This window comes from Pinus tabuliformis, chromosome 3_2 (assembly GCF_031772625.1).
Source record: "Pinus tabuliformis cultivar Carrire ecotype Pingquan chromosome 3_2, CPIR1, whole genome shotgun sequence".
NCBI lineage: Eukaryota > Viridiplantae > Streptophyta > Pinopsida > Pinales > Pinaceae > Pinus > Pinus tabuliformis.
The window spans coordinates 984080159-984102921 of NC_142302.1; the positions used below are offsets into that span (position 1 = coordinate 984080159).

At 41.0% G+C, this 22763-nt stretch overlaps 1 pseudogene; it reads left to right on the forward strand.

Annotated features, from left to right (window-relative positions):
- Positions 1–230: 230 nt before the first annotated feature.
- Positions 231–4892, forward strand: LOC149183908 (putative alpha-glucosidase Os06g0675700; annotated as a pseudogene).
- The last annotated feature ends 17871 nt before the right edge of the window (positions 4893–22763 follow it).

Sequence of the window (22763 nt, forward strand, 5' to 3'; positions counted from 1 at the left end):
CTAATCCTAACTGTCAGATCCATTATTAGACGATTCAACAATGGTCTATCGTCCAATTTAATTAGAAAACATTAAAAAAACATTAAAAAACTTTTAAGATATGATTGGTTAATTAAAAATTTAATAATTCTCATTACCCTACCCAGCCTGTCCGTCGTGCGCGCGCGGATAGCTGCATTTGCTGTAGAGGAGGGTGGGGTCAAATACCTTCTTCTTTGCCTCATGAATTGATGTTTAACTACTCCAACAGTGGGCTGAATATTAGTGAGGATTCTCATAATCATCCTCATGAATTGCTGTTTAACTACTCCAACAATCCATTCGGCTTTACAATTACGAGGCGTTCAAGTGGAGAGACTCTCTTTAATTCCATTGCAAATGACACTGGTAATTTATTTGGGAACATTGTGTTTAAATACCAATACTTAGGTCTGTACCGCCCTTCCATTGGCTTCTTATCTGTATGGATTGGGAGAGAGAACTAGAAATGCATTTCGCCTCAATGGGAATCAGAACTATACGCTCTAGAATTTAAATATTGGTAGTTTGAAGACAAATTTGGATCTTTATGGGTCTCATCCATTTCATATGGACGTGAGAGTAGGAGGTGTTTCTCATGGGGTTTTGCTACTGATAGTAATCGCATGGATGTTGAATATGGGTATTTTTCTTCACAAATAGAGAAAATGGGGGAGTCTTGGACTTCTATTTTTCGCAGGTCTTTCTTCGCTTACTGTTGTTCAGCAGCATACAGTGCTCATCGGTCGTCCTGCTCCAATGCCGTATTGGTCTTTCGATATTTCCTCATCTCTATCTTGTGAATTTCATTGAATTTTTGCAAGTTTTTTCTTGTTTATTTATGAAAAAGGCATTCAATAATCCCGCTCCATGCTTATGATGTTTATTTATTAGTTTTTGTTTTGATTTTCCATTGGCAAATGTCACAATTTGAAAGTAACCCGTGCATATTAGGCGTCCACACTCTTTTAGGCATTCATGTTTCTAGAAGACCAAAGAATTTATCAATTCACACTCTCCAAAAGGATCCAGGGGGTAGATGGTGAAAGCTCATTACTATACCCCTGTGTTGTCTTGCAAACAGGTCTGTTGCTACCCTATTGGCGTCAGGGCATTGATTCGGTCCCTTCTTCTCTAGTGTTTCTTAAAACACCCTTACATCTTGTTTTTCACAATACAAGTAATTCATTTATCTGTATTATCAATTTCAACATCTAATTGTTTTTTCTCCATGAAAATTGTTGCAGAAAATCATCCTAATACTACCCCATGATATAACTATTTGAGAGATCATCTCTTTATTTCCTGACTGGTTGAGTTAACCATCAATACTATCAACATTCATTTACACCATGAAATGTTCTTCCCATGATAAATTTGGTAAACCACCCCAACTCAGGGGAGAGATCACACCTCTATCTCTTAATTTCTTGATAGATGATATCTCTATTTCATAATTGCTTGAGCTAACCATGACCAAGACTATCAAGGTTCAATATATGAGGATGACCAAGTTATGTCGCTATAGCTACTCTGAACATGGGATCACATTCCTATCCATATATATTCCCAACCAGAACCTCGCTCTTTACATGCCTATAATCAAATACTTTTGGTAATGGCACAACTTATAAGGTCAAACTTCTGAGAAAGTTTTAATCTGACAAGTTAGGACATGACATTGTATTTGCATCTCTATTAATTTATATAACCGGCTTGGATTGTAGAGGATTTCATCAATGCAGGTTTGGATAGAAAAAAAATTCTGATGTTGAATCAGTTGTATCTGGATATGCAAGAGTAAAAATTCCTCTAGAAGCAATTTGGACATATGTTGATTACATGGATGAGTACAAGGATTTTACTCTAGATCCTATGAATTTCCCTGAGAAGGAAGTACAGATTTTTGTGAAACAAATCCATGCTAATGGGCAGAAATATGTTCTCATTATTGATCTAGGTAGGGCTCAATTCCACATTCAAGGATATTTCTATTGAAAATTTCCTCTCTTTGTTCTTCTCCGATTCTATGACATAATCAAAACTGAAGTGAGCCATATCATTACATTCTAAAGATACAAATTAATCCCTTAATTGTGCAGGAATAAGCATAAATGAACGACTTTTCAGAACGGGAAGCAAGATTTTCATTCAGCAAGGAGGTGTGCCATATTTGGGACAAGTGTGGCCATTCCCAATATATTTTCCATATTTTCTGAATCCGAAGACTCAATCATTTTGGACAAATGAAATCTCTCAGTTCCATGATACAATCGCATTCGGTGGCCTTTGGCTTGATATGAATGAAATTTCCAACTTCTGTAGTGGGATCACATGTTCTTTACCAGATGATGGGAGTTTCCCATAAAATGATTCACAGATAAATTGTAGCTTGGCTTGTAGTGATGCCAACACCACCAGATGGGATGATCCCCCTTATCAAATCAATTCTGTTGGAGGACACAAAGCATGGGTATCAGAACCATTTCTACTAGTGCAGTTCACTATAATGGTGTCTTGAAGTACAATGCCCATAATATTTATGGGCTATCAGAGGCCGTTGTGACGAATAAGGTGTTGAAGTCAATACTACAGAAGAGACCATTCATACTTACTCGTTCTACCTTTGTTGGATCAGGTTCCCATGCCGCGCATTGGATAGGAGACAATGTTGCAACCTGGAATGATCTCTCGTACTCCATACCCACAATACTGAGTTTTGAATTGTTTGGAATCCCAATGGTAGATGCGAATATTTGTGGATTTTTACAAGACACAAACGAAGAGCTTTGTAATAGATGGATTCAACTAGGTTCCTTTTATCCTTTTTCCAGAGATCACTCAGACAAGAGCAAAAGCCGCCAAGAGCTTGACTTATGGGAATCAGTCACAGTATCTGCAAAAAAGGTGTTAATTCTAAGATGCAAACTCCTTCCTTACATCTACACATTGACTTTTGAAGCTCGCACTAATGGGTTTCCCATTGCTAGGCCTCTGTTCTTCACATTCCCTGAGGATAATAATACCTTGGGAATCAACACCCAGTTCCTATTGGGTAAAGGGGTCTTAGTCTCACCTGTTTTAACGCAAGGAGCAGTGACTGTGGATGCCTATTTCCCAAAGGGAACTTTTTACAATTTGTTCAATGTAACATACTCAGTAACAGTTGCAAATGGATCAACTGTGACACTCCAAGCTCCACTAGATACCATCAAAGTCCACGTATATGAGGGGACTATATTTCCACTGCAAGAAATAGGTTTGACAACTAGGGAAAGAAGAAAAAGTCCATTTAGTCTGTTGGTTGCTTTGGGTGGTGAGAAGGAAGCATATGGAGACCTATATGTGGACAATGGAGAGGATTTGGAAATGGTAATAGAGGATGGCAAATCAAGCTATATACAGTTTTATGCAGATACGGTACATAGAGGAGTTCGAGTGAGATCACAAGTCCAACTGGGGGCGTATGCAATTGAGGAAGGATGGATTCTTAAAAATATTACAGTTTTGAGAGCACTGTCCTCTGTGCAGAGCGTTACAATGACTTCAAATGTTTCTCTTCCAATTGGGAAGAACTTTGAGGTCGTTAAACCATGGAAAAATGATCTAGTAGAAATGGTTCCTTGTTATCTGTTCCCATTTTATTATATTTATAGGTGCTTCTTATTAATATTATATAAAGAAAAATTGACTACCATTACATAAAAAAATTGCAATGCTACATATTGCTTTCAATTTCATACTTCGCTCGGGAAGAATTAATTTCGAGGTTGACATATTATTGAATATCGATCAATTTATTACTTTTGGTTTACATCTCGCTTGGGTAGAATCTGGGAGGATCAGTTAGACATTGATATATTGATAAAGAACCTGGAAGAATCGGTCAGACATTGATATATTAATAAAGAATTTGGGATATATTAATGAAAATGGATCATATAGATTAATTATAGATATATGAATGAGAGAAAAAATAACATATAGTGGTGCAGGCTTTGTACCATATAAGAAATTTCAAAAAGATGGGCGATATCCAAGAGAATCATATAATGAGTAGTGTAATCTGTAGAACTCTGTTGATTCCAGAACATGAGAACATCACCACCGAATGGAATGCTACAACCTGGATTGATCTCTCGTACTCCATACCTACAATACTGAGTTTTGGATTGTTTGGAATCCCAATGGTAGATGCGGATATTTGTGGATTTGTACAAGACACAATTGAAGAGTTTTGTAATAGATGGATTCAACTAGGTGCCTTTTATCCTTTTTCCAGAGATCACTCAGACAAGAGAAAAATCCTCCAAGGACTTTACCTATGGGAATCAGTCACAACGTCTGCAAAAAATGTGTTAGTTCTGAGATACAAACTCCTTCCTTACATATACACATTGTCTTTTGAAGCTCGCACTTATGGGTTTCCTATTGCTAGGCCTTTGTTCTTCACATTTCCTGAGGATAATACTACCCTGGGAATCAACACCCAGTTCCTATTGGGTAAAGGGGTCTTAGTCTCACATTTTTTAACGCAAGGAGCAGTGACTATGGATGCCTATTTCCCAAAGGTAACTTGTTACATTTTTTTCAATGTAACATACTCCGTAACAGTTGCAAATGGCTCAACTATGACACTTCAAGCTCCAGTAGATACCATCAGTGTCCATGTATATGAGGAGACTATATTCCCATTGCAAGAAATTGGTTTGACAACTAGGGAAAGTAGAAAAAGTCCATTTAGTCTAGTGGTTGCTTTGGGTGGTGGGAAGGAAGCATATGGAGACCTATATGTGGACAATGGAGAGGATTTGGAAATGGTAATAGAGGATGACAAGTCAAGTTATATAAAATTTTATGCAGATATGGTATAGGGAGGAGTTCGATTGAGATCACAAGTCCAACTAGGGGCGTATGCAATTGGGCAAGGATGGCTTCTTAAAAATATTACAGTTTTGGGAGCACCGTCCTTTGTGCAGAGCGTTACAGTGACTTCAAATGTTTCTCTTCCTATTGGGAAGAACTTTGAGGTCGCTATACCATGGAAAAAAGGATCTAGCAGAAATGGTTCCTTGTAATCTATTCCCATTTTGATATATTTATAGGTGCTTCTTGTTAATATTATATAAAGAAAAATTGACTACCATTATATAAAAAAAGTTGCAATGCTACATTTCGTTTTCAATTTCAGACTTCGCTAGGGAAGAATCAATTTCGAGGTTGACATATTAATGATCGCGCAGGTCCTTAGGTATACTCCCTAGCTTCTACATGTACTATTGCTCGAATTTCTGCAATAGTTCAATTTTAGCATCCTGCAATTTTTCACCGATCTCATCGAAATCACTGTCTGTCAAGATTATGGGATCCATTTGTGTTTTGTTTGATTTATGCTTCTTGTGGGAACCATCCTGCTGCTGCTCTGTGCTTCCTTAGCCAAAATGGGGTGCTCTGCCCCTCATCTCCGCCTCCACCCTGTTCAGATTGCTCTTCCTCCTTAGTTTCGGGTGAAGGCGATTTTCCACTTCGCTCGGAGTCGCACTATTCTTGCTCAACCTACTCCTTTTCCATGCGATCCTTCTCTTCGGCTTCCTTCCTCTGTTGCACGGCCAAATTTTGCGCCACCTATTTCGCTGCATCCTTCCTTTTCTTCTCAGTTGAGCTCCCCACGCCCTTACTGGTACCTACATCCAAGTCTAGCTAGCACTTGATGACCTCCTAGATGTCATCGTCGGTGACCAAATATAGTAAGTCGAGCCACTTCTGTTGTGGGTCCTTCCACGCTTGAATGTAGACACGGTGGAAATCTTCTTTGAACATAGAATACGTGGAAATCTGCTCATACAAGGTTAGGGACAACCTTGGGCGTTGGTTGATGGCCATGCGGAAGCTCGCTTCCATCAACACCCAAAAAATCTTTGTTTTTGTGACCCGTGCGGGGTCCTTCATGGCCTAGAGGGAGGTGAACTATGCAACCTTTAGCAATCCTTTCTTCAATAGAGGAAACTGACTATCCTCTAGCAGCTCTCATGAAACCAACACGATGGAGAGCAGCAACCGCGTGTAGTGTAAGGGCTTGCTCTCATCCTAGAGCTCGTGACAATTTGCAAGGAATGCACTTCATAAGTACTGTGACCACTTAAACTGCATGCCCTTCGCGCATTGTGCAACTAACGATATCACAGGTGTTGGAACCTCGTTTGCGTGGCACTTCCTCATAATCTTTTCGGCCAGTATTTGGGTGGCAATATTCACCGCGGGATCTTTGATGGACGTGATGGAATAGCCATGCGGCTTTTTCACAAGCTCAAACTCCTTTTTCATATTCTATGCCAAGTCTCTTTCTCCTGCCTTTCCACCAAACTCCTTGGCCGGATTCAAACTCTCATTTGGGCAGGTGTGCGATCTTATGGATGAGCATGTCCATGATGGTTATAGGCACACCAAGCCATAAGCACCCATCGTGCACGAGGGCAAGTAACTACCGCACATAGGTCGTGTTAATGTTAGTGTGGTGATAGTGGGGCACCCACAATAGGTTCAACAACCCGGATTTCTCCACTCTGCGGATCCATTCAACCATTTCCAACTCAATGACACCTGAGTCTGGGTAGTACATTCGCCTCATAAAATTATCTTTCACAAGGTGAGGGAACCGCTCATGGTCAACTAGGTCCAAATCCTCCATTTTTAACAGGGGAATCCGCGAAAGATGTGGACCTTCAAAAGTTATATGCTGAATAAATAGGGGAGTAAAAATGAGGAACTTATCCGAGTTAGGGTCCTTGGGGACCTTCGAATTCCCTTTTCACGGAGGGATATACTTAGGCAACTTGGTGAGGGGCTCCACTCCCTCAGCGTCTATATCCTCAGTGCCTTTTTCAGCTTCCAAATCCACAACCTTCTCAGGTTTCTTGTCCTTCTTCTGCATCTGAGTGGTAGTATGTTTCCTAGGCGACTCGAACACTAGCACCGACCTCTTCTACTTGTCTTTCTTTGTCTTCTGGGTTTCTTGCACAGGGGTAGGCTTCGGCCTAGGCAACCTTAGTGTCATAGGCATAGGAGCTAGAGCTTCCATGCTCACCAGTTCTGGAACAGCTCCTTCGGATGCGACAGTTCCTCGAGTGCTTGTAGTCTCACCGGGGCCTGGTCCTAACATGGTTGTTGGCATTATGATACAGGTGTTTTCCTTGATGGCAACTCACACAGATGACAGTTCAGAGTTCAAGAGGTTAACAACAAAGGATTACAAATCAGACTCGAGAGACTGAAGAAGGAGAGGTATACGCTAGTTCACTGTGTCAAAGTAGTGTGTACACGCGGGCACACAGAACAAAAAGTGTGTATACATATACACGCACTCCCATAGGGAGAAAAGCGTGTACATGTTAGAAAACCAAGGTTTTGGTCTGAGGTATTTGGTCCAAGGTATGTTGGGTCCAAGGTATTTGGTTCAAGGTATTTGGTCCGAGGTATTGACCCTAGATATTTGGTCCTCAGTGGTTTTGGTCTAAGGTATTGACAAAGGGCCTAAAGCTATATAAGGAGGAGAAGGTCATTAGGCCAAAGTGTGCAAGTAATGAATATCTTATGAAGAGTGAGATCAAAAGCAAATATGCATGTTATGGGTTTATGGTGCTTTTCTTGATTTGAACTAAGGATGAACCTTAGCGGTTGATGAGGGATGAGATCTAATGATGGATCAGGATTTTAAATGAATTATTATTATATGGTTTGATCATGGATAGTCTAGATCTAAATGCTAACACGTGATTTACACTGAAAATGTTTTGATATGAGTATGGCTGAAATCTGAAATAGTTGTGATGTTTTAATTTAGCATTTGTAGATATGTATGTTGGTTTGATTTGGTAAAAGCGCATATACACGCTGGTTCGGAACATCAAAGTAGCGTATACATTATGAAATATATTTGAAGTTTCAGTTGGTTTTGGTTTTTATTGCAGAGTTCTGGGTTCTGCTCTGTGTTCTGGTGACTGTATTCTGGTGACAATGTTCTGAATCTTTAGATTGAATGATTGTGATTTGCTTTAGTGATGATGGGTTGTTAGTGATTGGTTGTGTAGCAGTGGTGATTGGTTTTGAGCTTCAATGTTGCTGATGGGTCTAGTATGAAAATTGGATGAAACGTGGCCTTCAGATTGTGGTGTTGTGTTCTAGGAGTATCCAGTCTGAAAATTTATGAAATGTGGCTCCTGGAGGAAGAAGTGAAGGCCGTAGCCTTCTGTAGGGCGACGCCTACGTACTGGTAAACATATTGGCCAATACAAGAGCTAGGGGGTTGGAGATCCCTTTCAGTAGCAGCTGGAAAATGAGTGAAGGTCAGAGCCTTCTGTAAGTCGGTGCCTACGTACTAGTAAACGGATCGACTAGTACAAGAGCTAGGGGGTTGTAGCTCCCTTCCAGTAGAAGCTGGAGAACGAGAGAAGGTTGTAGCCTTTTGCAGGTGGGTGTCTACGTACTGGTATGAGTCTGCACCAGTACAAGATTGTAAACAAGTTTTTGTCATATTAAAAGAAGACAGTAACAAGTGGCTTTTGTCCCACATTGGGTTCCACCTTAAATCTTGGTGTTCATGTGTGTTGCTTATGTGTGATGGTTTATTTTGTTATTACTGCACATGGTTACTGTTTATATGGTTAATGAAGTACTGGTGCACTAATTAAAGATCAACATATGATGAATTAACTTAATCATAAGTTTGTTGGATATACATTGGTTGCTTTAAAGATAGTTGCGTGTACATGCGAGTTACCTTTATTGAAGTAGCATATATAAATCAGAGTATGAAATGAAAAAGTTATAGATTTGATAATACTGATTCCCCCCCCCCCCTCTCAGTATTATTTCCAACAATTGGTATCAGAGTAAGTCCTTCAGAAGAAGCTTGATTGCTTGAAGGGATATCTTTCAAAATGAACAACCACGAAGGCATGGGATCTATCAGACCACCAATATTCAATGGGAACAACCTGGTATATTGGAAAACACGAACTAGAGCATATCTTCAGTCACTTGGAACTGATGTTTGAGAAATTGTGGAGAAAGGATACCAATATCCAGCAGCAATCCCCACAGATCCAGCAGAAAGGAAAACATATGAAATCAATGTCAAAGTTGTCAACTCCTTATTGGGAAGTCTATCAGAATCACAATTCATCAAAGTCATGCAGCTCAACAAAACCAAGGAAATATGGGAAAAAATAATTCAGACCTATGAAGGTGACTCCTAGGTAAAATGTGCTAAACTACAAACTCTCAGAATCTAGTATGAAACTCTCAAGATGCATAGTGATGAAAGCATTTCTAGTTATTTCTTGCGAGTAGATGGGATTGTAAATAATATAAGAAATCTGGGTGAAGAAATAAAGGAAGCCACTTTAGTTGAGAAAATTTTGAGATCTTTGTCTTCTAAATTTGAGACAAAAGTGTCTGCCATAGGAGAAAAACAGGATCTACAAACTATTACTTTGACTCAACTCCATGGAATCCTAACTGCCTTTGAAATGAGAAAAGGAGGTCCATCAGATATGAGAGAAGCCGCTTTTAAAGCATCAGCAAAGGGAAAAGAAAATGAAGAGCACAATGAATTAGGACACATTTCAGAAGAAGAAGAAGAGGTAAATTTTGTCAAGAAGCTTCAACGGGGTTCTGGAAGATTTAGAGGTAAGCTACCATTCAAATGCTTTGCTTGTGGTAGAGTTGGTCATTATGCTGCTAGATGCCCTCAAGTCAAAGGAAATATGTCTGCAAAAGGTAATAGAAGTTATTATACTCATGATGATAGTGATGGCTTGTCCAATAGTGATGAATATAATCAAGAAATTAAACTACTCATGGTGTATGAAAATGATGCCTTAGAAAAGGAAGATTTCCTTAAAGAAATTGGTCAACTCAAAATCAGTTTGGCAGAAAAGGATATAGTCATAAACACAGTGACACATAAACTCACTGAAAAAAGACAAATGCAATGAAGTGTTAGATTGCGAAGTAGTAAGTCTAAGAAAAGAACTTGAAAAGACAAAGACTCTGAATCTTAGATTTGCTAAAGGATCAGAAGCGTTAGATGAAATCATCAAAGTTCAACGTTTGCCTATTATAAAGACTGGTCTTGGTTTTCATGAAGGTGAATCTAGCTCACAAGATGAGGTAAGGATGTTAGGTCCCTATACTACTAGTGTAACCCATTATTGTTATTAGTACAACCCCCTCATTATATTGTTGTGCCCATGTAGTCCCCATAGAAGCCCACTATTGTTATTATTGTGCCCTTACATTATTATTGTTTTTTTTTTTTTTTTATTTTTTATTTCCCTTGGAAAAAGTCGTAATTTCTAGTAACTTAAGAAATTACATTTTTTAGATGCCGAGGCATATGCATATGGAGGCATTACTTGCCTTATCAGGAGACATATAGGTCTGATTAAAAAAATTTGACTACTAGATCACCTCGCAAGGAGTCTGTAATCAGTGTTAATCAAAACTGCCCTCTACAGTTAGAGGGAAAAGAGAAGAATAAATATATATATTTGTCCTCTGTACATTGAGAGTACTATGATTGTCTATATATAAAACTGTTTTTACAGCCGAATGATAGAAAAAGAAACTAATACATGTTGATATAATAAACCCAGTCAAAAACATGAGCTAAGAGCTCAATTTTGTCCCTGTTCTATAAACGGTCTGTGGTAATATTGATGGTGGATACCATCAATCTCCTCCTGTATCAGCCAGACATAGTCCTGAAGATGCGTTGCCTCTTTTGAAAGTTGGTCAGCCTCCGTATTTTGTTCCCTATAGATATGACGACAGACAAAAGAGTCAAAAATGTTTATCAACCTATGCGCTTCCTCCAGAATATGTCTAAGAGTATATGCATTGCATTGAGATGTATTGTTGAGCCAGTTGCAAACGATTTTTGAATCACCAAATAACTGCAGATGAGTGCAATGATGAGATAATGCAAAATGTATGAGGTGTTTGGCAGAGGAGAGTTCGACAAAGTTGTTCGTGCCCATCCCCAAGTTAACCTGGATTTTGTAGTAGTGTTTATCATTCAGGTGTAAAATTAGTCCCCCTCCACATCCAGCCTCCTGGGCAGAGCCATCGAAGTAAGCCCATGGTTTGGATTTGTCTATAATTTCCAGGGAGATGGTGCGCTGAGGGGTAACAGGGTCCTCTTCTGGAAGGAGATCATAATCTGAGATTATGTGCTGAGTGATGGATGGCCAGTGCGGTTCTCTGAGAATGAAAATGGATTGGTTCCTGGCTATCCAAATGGCCCAGTTGACAAGGAGAGGCAAGTTCAGGGCTTTGCCTTTATGAGCAAGGCACCATGAGTTCCAAGCCTCTTGCATATTGTTACCTCGCCAGGGGAGTAAGGAAGGGTAGTGAACAAATAATCCATTCCATAACTCTATAGATGACGGGCAATGCAGGAAGAGATGATCGGTGTTCTCATCAGCCATACGACATAGATGACATCGGAAGGGGCCGTGGAAGGATCTCTTCATCATATTGGCACCCGTTGGGATTTTGTCAAAGAGAATGTTCCACATTAACAGACGGGTGCGAGGGGCAGCCTTGAGTTTCCAGAAGGATTTCCAAGTAGGATCAATAGATTGAGGTTTGTGGGGATCCATAAGGTTGACGTATCCTTCTTTCAGGGAGTAACGACCAGACTTGGCAAGGGCCCAGATGATTTCATCAGGTTCCTCTGTTAAGCGAATGTGGGCCTGAGTGAGGGCATCAATGTAATGCTGCCAGTCTTGTCTCCAATGAGCAGGAATGTCCAGATCAGTAGTTGTTTTCCAAGCTTTTTGATAGATAGAGGTATTGAGGTGGTCGCCGATGTGTTTGATGTAAATGATACCTCTATCATTTAGGTAGCTTATTAAATCGGCAGGTAACCTGTGAGCGTTTCCACATCCTACCCAAGGGTTCGATCCAATGCGAACAACGTTTCCTTCCTTAATTCTCCAGGTAATACCAAGTCGCAGTATGGGGAGAGCATTCATCATTGCCTTCCATATATTGGAGATATTGTTAGCAGGGGGACGAAACTGTCTGAGCCAGTCCATCAAAGTTGAAGGCCATATATATTTTGCTAGTGCTACCCGGGTCCATAGACTATTTGAGCTGATGAGTTGCCAGCCCAGTTTGGTAGGCAAGGCTTTTGAGAATAACTCGAGCCTTTTTATGCCCCATCCTCCCCAGCGTTTAGGAATAGCAATGCGATCCCATTTGACCCAAGCAAAGGTTTTTCCAGGTTGATTTCCTTTCCATAAGAATCTGCAACAAATGTTTTGTAATCTGTTAAGTATTCCTTTTGGGATCCATGCAAGCGTCATCCAGAAGACTGGAGTGGCCTCTATAACCGCTTTGATGAGAGTTAATCTACCAGTCCTGGATAGATATTTGTGGTACCATATCTGTAATCTTTTCTCCACTTTTGCAATGAGCCATGTCCAGTCTACAATTCTATACCCGAGGGGCTTTAAACGGAAACCCAGATATTTAAGCCCATCATCCAAGTTAAGGGCAGAAAAAGGGAAACGTTGGGTAGTATAAATCACCTCATGCTGAGAGCAACCAATAATGGTGATAGTGGATTTACCTTCATTTATGATCATGCCCGTAGCCTGTTGGAAGAGCTTGAAAATATTGTACATAATTGAAGAATCTCCGATGCTTCCGTTTAAAAAGATCAGAACATCATCAACAAACAGAAGATGAGTCAGAAAAAAATTATCCGAGATCTTGATACCAGTGAGCTGTTGTCTTTCCTTCGCCGCATTGATGGCTCTGCTCAGACCTTCCATAATGAGGAGGAAGAGTAGCGGGGAGAGGGGACAACCCTGTCTGGGACCCCTTTTTGATAGGAAGAATGGGGTAGCTTCACCGTTAAGGAGTACACTATAGGAGACATCTTTGATACAGCTCATAATCCACTTAATGTAGGCAAAAGGGAAGCCAAGATGAGTGAGGATTAATCTGTTTGTACTGGGCTGTTTTCCGGTTAAAAAGGAGGCCCAGGACCTTATGGGGACAGTACTGAACTCATATTTTTTGATAGGGCCGCTATAGGCTGGCAAACAGAAGAGAACAAAATGTCTTTTGGTCTAAAAAGACATGGCTAATCTGATAACACTGAAGAGATTAATCTCTCTGTGGAACGTGAAAACACTGCTGAATGTTCACGCATTCCTTTTTTTGTAGCTTTTTTATTGCTCTATTAATAGAAAAGCGCGGTATTTTTTCCTCGGAAAAAAAAGAGCCAATTTGCCCTGTCAAATGCCTTAGAGAGGTCCACCTTGAGGATCATACCTTTCTGCTTCTTGGTTTTCAAAGTGTGGAGGAGCTCTTGGGCAGTGGCAATTGCTTCATGTATCTGTCGGTGTTGTAGAATAGCAAATTGTTCGGGGGCTATATGATCAGACAGTATAGGCTTCAGGCGATTTGCTATAATTTTGGCTATAATTTTATAAAGAATGTTACAGAGAGAGATGGGATGAAAATCGTTAAAGGAGGTAGGAGAATTAGATTTCGGTATCAGGGCAATGAAAGTGGACTTGATGGCTGCATGAATACTACCTTTCCTCCTACTGTCCTCCACGATTATGAGAAGATCATCTCCTAGTATGTCAAAGTATGCTATAAAGAATTCGATGTTCCACCCATCCGGTCCAGGACTCTTGTCTTTTTTGAACCATTTGATGGTGGCCTCTAGCTCCTCCTTCGATACTGCCATCGTCAGGTTCTCCGAATCCTCTTGTTCCACAAATCTGGGGAAGTATTCAACAACCCTCATTATCTCAAGTATGTTTGCAATACCGGGTGCCTTGTAAATGGATTTGAAATGTTCGATTGCAAGTCTAGCTAGACCCTGCTGATCAGATATCCTCTGTCCCTGGTCATTTTGTAGTTCCCAGATGGTGTTAATGGCTTTTCTGCCATTTGCAAATTTGTGGAAGAACTTGGTGTTATTGTCTCCCTCAGACAGCCATATGGCTCTACTCCTAAGGCGCCAGCTCTCTTCTCTTTCCTTTAGGATTTGTGTGCGCCTGGATATAAGAGTAGAATATAGATCCTTGTTTCCCGGTGCTGTGAAGGAGCCATCTGATGAATCCTCAAATGTTGCTATGGCTCGTTCGGCCTCCTTCAGTATCTTATCATCATTAATCCGCTTCAAGTGTGCCCAATTCCTGGAGAGGCTTTTGAGTTCGGATAATTTCCTTAAGAAACCAGTAGTATGCTCCTCCTCTTCCATGATAGGATTCGATCTCCAATACTCCGATACAAGCTGGTGATAGCTGGGGTCCTTGAGCCAAGACGCATTGAATTTAAAAGGGCTTTTAATCCTCGGGGACTCCTCAGAGAGTTCGAGAAAGATAGGTCTGTGGTCAGATAATCCCCCGGATCCAACCCACTGTCTAATGCGAGGGAGGAGAGTGAGGAAAGCCTCTTTTATGAGGAATCTGTCTAGTCTTCTAGCTAGGCCCTGATCACCACTTCTATTATTGGACCAGGTATAATGTAATCTGACAGGAGGGATGTCAACCCAATGATGATCTTCAAGTAAGGTAGAAATCAATTCGGACAGGTTATCCGCTTGAGCCGAGTGTCCCCAGGATTCATAGTGACCCAAGGAGAAGTTCAAATCTCCTCCCAGTATGATGTTGTCTTCCCGGAAGAGTTCAGAAGCTAACAGGGTTCTCCAAAATGGTTCTCTGTCCACACATGGGCCGTAAACATTGATGATTCGAAACTCAGCGTTGAGAGCACAGTCCAATAAGTCCATACCGATGTAGCCTCTGCCTCCCCAAGAATTTCGGAGAACTAAGGATTTGTTACAGAAGTCGATAGCAATACCCCCAGATCGCCCAGATGCATCCAGAGCATGGAAAGTCCAGTTCGGAAGCCAAGAGCGTAGAATGGGAATGAGGGTGTCAGCCGGGCAGAGGGTTTCCTGGAGAAAGATCACATCCAGGGCATTCGAGGTGAGCAGCCTACGAAGGGCTAGTTTTTTATGGGGACTAGCAACCCCTCGACAGTTAAAGGATAGAACCTTCATGGAGGGGTAGGTTGTGGGCCGCCTCTAGCTCTAAGGGCCCTGTTAATCGTTTGTTGTCGCCCAAGGGTGACTTCTTCCCCCGCTGTATGTCTGGCCTTAGTGAGTCGGGAGGGGCGGCCTCTAACCGATTTAGAAGAGGTCGGAGTATGAGAAGGTTCAATGCCTATTGCGTCGACAGCCTTCCCCTTTGTTTGGGATCGCTAAGGGTAACGAGGGGAAGAGGGAGGGGGGATGGAGGACTGGGGAATGGGGGGTAATGAGGGAGGAGGGGGGGAAGGGAGGGAAGGGGAGGGGGAGGATATCAGGGAGGGGGGACAGAGGGAGGGGGAGAGTGAGGGAAAGGGAAGCGTGTAAAGGAGGGAGGAGGGGGGGGGAAGGCCCTGCGGGCAGGGGGGAAGCTGGAGAGTGTCAGGGAGGAGGGTGGGGGAGAGATACCCATGCAAGAGTGCGATGTAAAAATATGAGATAAGTCAGATGTAGTTGATGGAGAAGGGAAGAACGTACCCGCGGTCGAGGCGACATCTCGAGTGGTGCCAGAGCTGATGGGTGGAGGAGGCGAGGCAAGAATGGAGTCCGCAGGACGCTTATCAGCAACCTTAGAGGCAGAAGTACCCTGTAAGTCTCTTGGAATAACTGGTGCCTCCTTCAACAGCTGCTGTGGTGGCTCTCCTTCCTTTTCCAGTGGCTGTGTTGGTCCAGCCTCTGTCGAAACCGGATCTCCGATCTGCTCAGGGCCCCTTTTTTTGTGGAGGAGGGGGCAGTCCCTGAAAAGGTGACCAACCTTGTGACACCTGCGGTAGTGATATGGAATGCCTTCATAATCAATAATTTTCTTGCGGGATGTGTCCCGCCATTGGATGGTGATGTACTCCAATAGGTCTCCTCTGGTGTCGAGATTAATTAGAATTCTAGCATAGGCCATCATACCTGTTTGCAGATATGATTTGTCATATTCCATATAGGTGCCGATAGCATTACCGATATGTTTGAAAATGTCTTCGGACCAATATTGCAAAGGGAGGCCTGGTAGTCGAATCCATACAGGTCCAATACCAATCTGTTCAGTCTCAGGGTCAAAGAGGGGTGTCCAACGCTTTAGCAAAACCGGGGCATGCTCGAAATGCCAGTATGAGGATAGGACCTAATTTGTGTGGTCGGCATGAGCGAAACGAAGGGCAAACCATCCCCTCACAAAGGTCTGCACGAATGGGATGTCGACCCCAAACCTTAGATGCCCAGGTCTTTAGTCTCACGACCGGCTAATTTCTTCCTCTGATGCGACCAACAAGGACTCTGTCCGCAAAGTCCATGGCTTCTCCCCACTGAATGTCCTCTTCCAGTCGCAAAAATATATCGTCAGCCTTGGATTTAAAGCACTTATGTTTCTTCTTAGTACCCTGTGGGGGGCGGGAGGGGGAGCCCTGTTCTGAGACGGACCCGGAGAAGAGTGGGAAGGTTGGAGGCTGTGCAAGGGGGGGGGGGGGGGGGGGGCAGTTCCGTCGATAGGAGGGCTCCGGCGAGCGGCGGGATAGCGGAATAACTGCCTGATGGGGGGGACAAAGAAGAGAGATTGTACGGAGCAGAAGCGAAGTCGGTTACCGGAGGCAGAAAACTAGGGTTTGAGCCCGAGAAGTGGGGGTCTAAACCAGGGTTAGGGTTTAGACAAGCAGAGACAAACCCTAGTGAGGACGGAGAAGCCGGCGGAGTGGAGAGAGCTGGCCAGGTGGGGGGATCGTCCGGCAGGACCACAGGAGGCCGGGAAGGTTCAGCCAGAGAGAATCCGGAGCTGAATAAGCAGGTCGACGTGGAAAATGGGGTACGCCAGATGGAAACCCCTTCCAACGGGTCATCGGAGTAATCAATGGCATCCAGATCCTCCATGGTGACAGCTGCGCCTTGGAACGGAGAAACCTTCCTTTCGACCGCAGGAAACGGAAAGCATACACCCTCGAGCCGGTCAACACAGTGACCGCAGGCACGCCACGAGAGGAGCGGTTAAGGAGACAGGGAGAAAAAAAACCCCGTGAGACCCGCTCAGGATAGATGCCTCCGGTGCAACGACCGCGACAGGTAAACCGAGGGCAGAGAGTAGCGACAGAAAGCGGAGAGTGAGCCCGGCGAAGAACATCGGCCAGTCTGAGAGCCGCAGCAAAGGAGAAAACCCTAACCGTAACCTACTGCAGCAGACTTCATCCTCGCCATCCTTCTTAATATTAGTGTTACATAAGTATTCTTTATTATTGTTATGTCGACTTTGATTATATTATGACCCCTTAGACTCCTATATATAGAAAGGAGGTCTTGTCATTTGTATCATCCAAGAATTGTTCATTTGTGTAATGTAAAGTAGATTGCCCCCTTGAAGAGGCTTATTTCTAAGATATTGATCTATCTTTTCTATCTTTTTGTGAGCTGGTTTCATAACATTTGGTATCAGAGCTTTGGGTTCTAGGGTTTCACTACTCCAAATAGGTTTTCGAGGAATTTTCACTATAAAGTTTTTGCTACGAAGTTTCAGAAGCTAAAAAAGAAACCCATTTGAGGAGAAATCGTTCTAAACCTCGGGCCTGAATTTCAGCTCTTGTTTCGCTATATTTTCAGAGATATGATCTGAGGACGTTAGGGTTTTTGCAAGCTCTAGAATTCCATCTCAAACAGGACATCGTGGAATTTTTGCTATAACATTTTCGCTATGAAGTTTCAGAAGCTAAACACAAAACCCATTTGAGAAGAAATCGTTCTGAACCTTGGGTCCAAATTTTAGATCTTGTCTTGCTATATTTTCAGAGATATGATCTAAGAAAATTATGGTTTTTGCAGACACCCAAATTACATTCCAAATAGGTGACCTTGGGAAAATCATCATAACTTTATCTGCGAGCATCAAATTGAAATTTCGTAATAAGATGCAGAAAGTGGACGGACTGTAGTTTTCTATATATCAATTTCAGCTCCTAAGGTTGAAACAATGACACGTGGCAATTCGTACAAGTTCGCTCTATTGAACTAGTCTATAATCAGGTCATCGTGGGAGATTTTACATAACTCTTCCTTGCAGAATCCAATCTTGATCAGACTTGCGGGGTTAGAAAGAGGACTCAAAGGGATATTGTAGAACACAATTTCAAAACTTGGAGATATGAAAGTACAGAGTTATAGTTGTTGCAACATCGAGCTCCTAAAATCAAGACAAGGTGATATGAGGAAGTTTGATGGCAAGGATCCGTTAAATTGGATACTACAGATGGAGCAATATTTTGATCTACATGAGGTGCAAGTGTTACAAAAGGTATGTATTGCATCTTCATATTTAGAACCAGATCAATTTTTATGGTACAAAGGGCTTTGTTCTCGTAAAGCACTTGTCACATGGTCAATTTTCACGGAAGAAGTGATAGCACATTATGAGGATACAAAGAGTAACACCTTCTTTAGCCAATTGATTAATCTCAAACAAAAGGGTTCAATGGTAGAGCACATTGAGGACTTCCAAAAATTGAATATAATGGTAAATGATATTCTAGAGAAGAAAATGGTTGATGTCTTCACAGGGACTTTAAAGGATAACATTCAACACGAGGTTCATCTTTCGGAACCTGATTCATTGGAGAATGCATTCAGGTTGGCAAGAAAAATTGAAAGCGAAATTATGAAAACAAGTAATCCCACCACTCATGACTATAATTCTGGAAGTGTTTTTTCTCCTAGCCTTCCATAACCTACAAGGTTTACACCACAACAATTGGAAGAAAAAAGAGAAAAATGGCTTTCTTACAATTGTGATAGAAAATACACTTAAGGTCATAAGTGTGCTGAGAAGAAATTATTTTACTAGATTATGAAGAGGAGGAAGAAAAGGATCAAGAAAGATCAAAAGAAGAGGATATACATCAGGAACCCACCCCAGAGAAAGAAGAAATGAATCCGACCATATCTTGTAAAGCATTGGAAAGAATTACCACTCCTCAAACTCTCAAGATAGGACATATCAAGAAGAAAAAGGTTCAAGAAGTGAAAGATCACATCGAGAAAGAAGAAATGAATTTGACCATATCTTGTAATGCATTGGCCGAAATTACCACTCAAACTATTAATATAAAAGGACATATCAAGAAGAAAAATGTTCAAGAAGTGAAAGATCACATCGAGCATCAAGAAATGAATCCGACCATATCTTGTAATGCATTGGAAGAAATTACCACTCCTCAAACTATCAAGATAGAAGGACATATCAAGAAGAAAAAGGTAATAGTGTTGATTGATTCGAGCAGTACCCATAATTTTATTCATTGTAAGATAGCCAAGGAATTGAATTGATTCCTATATCTAGCACCAGAGTGTCAAGTTATGGTTGCAAGTGGAGGAACCATAAATTGCTCTGGAAAGTGCCATAATATCAATCTATCCATGGGAGAACATGTCTTGAATAGCCCAATGCTTTCCATTCCAATGGGTGGTGTTGATGTTTTACTAGGAGTCCAATGGCTACAATCTTTGGGTATGATAGCTTTTAGTTTTCAAGAACTTTTCTTGAATTTTTTTTGGAAAGGAAGGAAGTTGAATTAAGGGGTATCGAAGGGAAACCAGGAAAGATAATCAACTCTAACAGCATGACAAAGCTTCTAAATAAATAACAACGGGGCGTAATTGCACAATTATGTTCACTAGAGGATCCCACATTGAAATCATGTATTTCTCTAGATCTCCAAAACGTTTTGGACAATCATTCCAAGGTATTTGAGACTCCCAAAGGCCTCCCACCTATTCATGGTCATGATCATGCTATTCATTTGATTCCAGGAAGTGTTCCTCCGAACATCAGGTCTTATATATATCCATATGCCCAAAGGAGTGGGAACTCATTCAAAAATTGCAGAAGATCCCAGTTCAAACAGTATTGCGAGAACTTGACAAGGAAGGAAAAATCATATTGGAACCTGAAGCAGTCATAGAATCGAGAAATTGACAGCTATGAAATAGATCAATTTCAGAGTATCTCATCAAGTGGAAGAACTTACCTGCTGAAGATTCCATATGGGAGGACAAGAATTTATACAGAAGCATCAAGAACTACTCAAGCGTTGAGGACAACACTTTTGGAAGGATAGGGGCATGTTAGGTCCCTATACTACTAGTGTAACCCCTTATTGTTATTAGTACAATCCCCTTATTATATTGTTGTGCCCATGTAGCCCCCATATTGGACCTAACAAAGGAACTCCAATGAAAAATTTTAAATGCTCAACAAGGAGATAAAAGGTCAACCCCATCAACAACCAACGAAAGAAAATCTTCAAAGAAAACCTTTTACTTCTAACTGTGGAAGTGATAGTCAGTTATTTCATTCGATGAATAATGTTGAATGTTTATATGTCATAATTTTGGACGTGTTGTAGCCAGATGCAAAAGTAGAATGGTTCAAGATCATCACACAGAAAGATCATCAGTTTCCAGGTACTTTAAGGGATATTGTTTTGCTTGCGATATGTTTGGTCACAAAGCTATTGATTGCGATAGAAGGAATATAAAACATGTAAGATTTTGTGTGTGTAGCAAGTTTGGGCATAAAGCAAAGGAATGCAGGAGCAAATTTTGGCCACCATACCAAAAGGAGAAAACATCATCACAATCCAAGAAGAAGGAAATGTTGTCAGAAAGATGTGGCATAGCTCAGTTTACAGACATAATAGACCCAGGGGAAGATGAAACTGTAAAACTTCAGTATTCCAATTCTCATACGCAATTATTATGAAGAAAAGTCGCGTATATATGCGATTTAGAAGCTGCACAGTCGCGTATATGGTGTTTTGAAGAAAAAGTAGCAGGACAGACTTAGGAAAAGGGGTCTGCTATGGTTCAGTCAATTATCAATTATCTATTCTATTCTAATTGATGATGGTTATAGTCTGTTGATGATATGAGGAAGTGTTTTTGACCCTCATAAGTTGATGAATAACTGGTTGATGAAGATTCTTTGATGATTCTTACTAACAAATGCAATGATCAGATCTAATAGTAAACAGTTGGCACAGGTTCAGGGGGAGCATATGTTTCTAATAATGCATTGTTGCCATTATAATAGAAGACCTTGGTACATGAACATGCTTATATTGCTTGATCCACATATTTGTTCGATTCAGGTGACTCTTTTGATGATGGACATATACAGGCTGTTGATCTTGATGCTGCTAACAGATGTTGATGATGGAGTTCATATATGGTGTATGATAGTTGTTGATAACTATCATGGTCTTGTTTAGATTGTTGGTCCTTGTTTGAAATTTCATGTATATCATTTGATGTAAAGGTTATGAAAAGACCTAATTTGTAACCCCTCTATGCATAGGAAGGATGATTGCTATTTCAGTCATGTATAAAATTTTTGCATATCCCCAATTGGTTGGGTGGATGAGTCAAATTTGGTGTTTCCCCACTTGATTGGGAGAATGATGTGTGTATGAGTCATTGGTGATAGGAAGGTCATACTCAATTAGTTGAGTTATAGAGTCATGTTATTCTTTAAAAAAATATTTTTGCAGACTTTGCATGTGCTCAGGGGGAGCATGGACGGTTTAGTGCATCTCAACTTGTACAATGGGGAGCTTAATAAGAGAATTCAACATGTACTCAGGGGGAGCATCGATAGCATAATGTATATCAAAGGGGGAGAATATCTTAGTCCACCATTTTCCTTTGATGTCAAAGGGGGAGAGTGTCTTGGTGTTGTTGTTGCCATCAAGTCCAAAGGGGGAGATTGTTGGCATTATGATACAGGTTTTGTCCTTGATGGCAACTCACACAGATGACAGTTCATAGTGCAAGAGGTTAACAACAAAGGATTACAGATCAAACTTGAGAGATTGAAGAAAGAGAGGTATACGCTAGTTCAATGTGTAAAAGTAGCGTATACACGTGGGCACACAGAACAAAAAGAGCGTATACATATACATGCACTCCCACAGGAAGAAAAGCGAATACATGTTAGAAAACCAAGGTTTTGGTCTGAGGTATTTTTTCGAAGGTATTTTGGGTCCAAGATATTGATCCAAGGTATTTGGTCCAAGATATTGACCCTAGGTATTTGGTCCAAGGTATTGGTCCTAAGAGGTTTTGGTCCAAGGTATTGACAAAGGGCCTAAAGCTATATAAGGAGGAGAAGATCATTAGGCCAAAGTGTGCAAGTAATAATATCTTATGAACAGTGAGATCAAAAGAAAATATGCATGTTATGGGTCTATGGTGCTTTGCTTGATCTGAACTAAGGATGAACCTTAGCAGTTGATGAGGGATGAGATCTAATGATGGATCGGGATCTAAAATGAATTATTATTATATGGTTTAATCATGGATAGTCTAGATATAAATGCTAACACGTGATTTACACTGAAAATGTTCTAATCTGGGTATGACTGAAGTTTGAAATAGTTGTCATCTTTTAAGTTAGCATTTGCATATCTGTATGCTGGTTCTCTTTGGTAAAAGCGTGTATACACGCTGGTTTAGAACATCAAAGTAGCATATACATTATGAAATATATTTGAATTTGCAGTTGGTTCTAGTTGTTAGTGCAGAGTTATGGGTTCTGCTCTGTGTTCTGGTGATCGTATTCTGGTGACAATGTTTTGAATGTTTAGATTGATTAATTGTGATT